The sequence below is a fragment of the Pteropus vampyrus genome, unplaced genomic scaffold (assembly GCF_000151845.1).
Source record: "Pteropus vampyrus isolate Shadow unplaced genomic scaffold, Pvam_2.0 Scaffold835, whole genome shotgun sequence".
NCBI classification, from domain to species: domain Eukaryota; kingdom Metazoa; phylum Chordata; class Mammalia; order Chiroptera; family Pteropodidae; genus Pteropus; species Pteropus vampyrus.
In genome coordinates this window covers 20181-22967 of record NW_011889616.1, presented here as the reverse complement: position 1 = coordinate 22967, position 2787 = coordinate 20181, and positions in this window count along the sequence as shown.

The following is a 2787-nucleotide window of genomic DNA, read 5'->3' as shown; positions in this document are numbered from 1 at the left end:
CATGTAATTTTAGCAAACAGTAAGAACAAAAAGAGGGATTTTTCATTCTTGGGACAATTTGTAGACAACATTCTTTTCTTCAAGAAACACACATTTAGTTATCAGGATAGAATTTAGAGACAAGGAAGGAGGGTCCCACTTTCTGTTCAGTTTAATGATTTAAAGAAGGATGGACACTTCTCGCAGAGAATTTTATGGTTTAAAGAATGTGAATGTTAGGAAGGATTATGATTATCCTTAATCATAAAATGGCTGTAACCATTTTCCAAATCTATACTAGAAAATTGCCCTGTGATACATGATGGGGGATTTCAGAGCTAGTGTGCTGAGAAGAGTTTGGTTCTGGTACTATATTTTTAAATTTACTTTTTCGGTATAGAAATCGTAGTAAGTATAAAAAGGGATATTTGCAGGCTCAAAATATGAAAGGTTTTTTCACTCCTCTACAAGACGTCCTCAACCTACATTTTGGTTATACCGCTTTGAGCTAATTACTTGGTCACAGCAAATACATAAAGCTTCAGACTAAGACTTTAAAAAAAGAATTTCAAAAATTTACTATGTAATTCCATTTATTTGACGTTATTGAAATAATAAAATTGTACGGATCAAGAATAGAATAGTGGTTGTCATAGGTCAACAATGGGGAGAAGGGAGGGGTGTGACTACAAACGGGTACAATGAAGAAGACTGGTGGTTATAAAATATAAAATATAACAGTCACGCATCCTGATTGTGGCAGTGAATCCATATATGAATCTGCGTATTTGTAAAATTACATAGAACTATGTACACATGAGTGCATGTAAAACTGTGGAAATCTAAAGAAGCTATGTGATTATGCCAATGTTCATTTCCTGGTTTAGATACCATTGGGGGAGATAGGGTGAAGAGTACATTTCTGGAAACTTCCACGAATCTCTAATTATTTCAAATTAAAAATATTTTTAAAAATTAAACAAAATTTTTGGAAAACTCACAACTGTGAATCTCCTTTGGGTCTGTTGCACATCACCACTCAGCATCTTGGTTCTTTTAGTTCCTACCCTGCCAGGAGTTCCTGCACTAATCTTGCAGTTATCTTTTCCACCTTCTTTCTGAGTTGCACTTACTCAGAAACAGAGGAAAACTGCCCTTGAAATATTATTCGTAAGAGTCAAAGTTTGTTAAGTGTGGCTAGCATAAATCAAATCAATGATAAATGGGATACAAGTTAGTGTAATAAATTTTAAGTCATTGAGAAATCACCCAGCTCTTAAAGAAAAAAAAAAAGCAAACAACAATGAGCATTGCTCATACTGTTAGTATAAGGTACAATGAATTCTGTGTAGCTTATTTTTTCTTGTTATTGAGTAAGAGAAGGGATGGAGTGACATCAAAGCAAATACATCTGAGAGTTGATGCTCTTTTTCTAGATTGTAGCTAATAGGGAGCAGAGTGTGTTATTTGGACTTTTCAAAGAAAATGTATATAAAAGGTGGCTAATTCAACAAGATAAACACATGTTCAATGACAAAATCCAATAGTGTGTCATAGAACCAAACAAATTAGGCAACTAGTTCTGCTTCATATATCTGAGCTTAGTGTTACTAATTTCAATATTCTTAATATTAGTGAGGTTAATTTTCATGAAGTAACTACTCTCTAAATTTGAGTTATTATCTATGTAGTAATGCAATATTGTCTAAAATATGGTTACTATGAATTTTTTACATATTTATTTAAAACTAGATATGCTGATTCTGAAATTCAAGTGAAGACTAAATAGACAGAAAATTAGAAACAATTCTGAAACAGAAGAACAATGGGGGTGGTGTGAGAAAGGCTCTACCACATGTTAAATAGTATTATAAAGCTGGAATAATTAAAAGTAATTGGTATGAGCAAATGTATAACTAGATAGACTATAAAAGAGAAGAGAGAAATAGAAACAAATTGCATATAGGAAATTACTATACTCCAAAGGTAATGCTAATCAGAGAGAAAACAATAGATTCTTCAGCAGATAATGTAGGGGCAAATGATGAGCTGCTTAAAAATATCGACCCCCTACTTTACTTTTACACCAAAATAATTCAATAGGTAGACTTAAAATATTAAATTTAAACATAAAAAATTTCAGGAGTTAAAAAAATAATCTTGGATTGAGGCAAGACTTTCTAAGCAAGGTTCAAACTTCAGAAAGCAGAATAAGGTGAATACATTGGAATAAACAATAAGTAAGAGTATAAGAAAACAAACATTTCAACATGGCAAAAATATCAACCAAAAGTCAAAGTCAAGTGCAAAATGAAATAAAAAGATGCAAACATAGAGAAAATGTAACTTTAATATGTAAAGAGCTTTGTAGACCAATAAAATTAATTCTCTAAAAGAGAATTGCATTAATAACATAATAGTTAATATCGAGTGTTTGCTGTATTCTAGCCATTATTCTATATTTGATCTATCTAGCTAGCTATCTCTGTCTATGCTGTCTGTCTCATAATATTTTAAATGATATAGCAATTCTATAAGGTGTATATTATTCTTTCTCCCTTACTCAGTCGAGAAAACTAAGTCACAGAGAGTCACTGAGCAACTTGTTTCAGAATTCCAGAGCAAATAAACCATAGAGCTGGAGTGTGATTCCTGTCATTCCGACTCCAAAACTAACAGTTAAATAGAATTTTAAATAGATTTTTCAAAGAGAGGCATGCAAATAGATTTAAAAATTAGTTTTAAAACTCCAGCTTCACTTATAATAGAGAAATAAAAATGGTACTCTTAATTAGCATTTTCACCTAT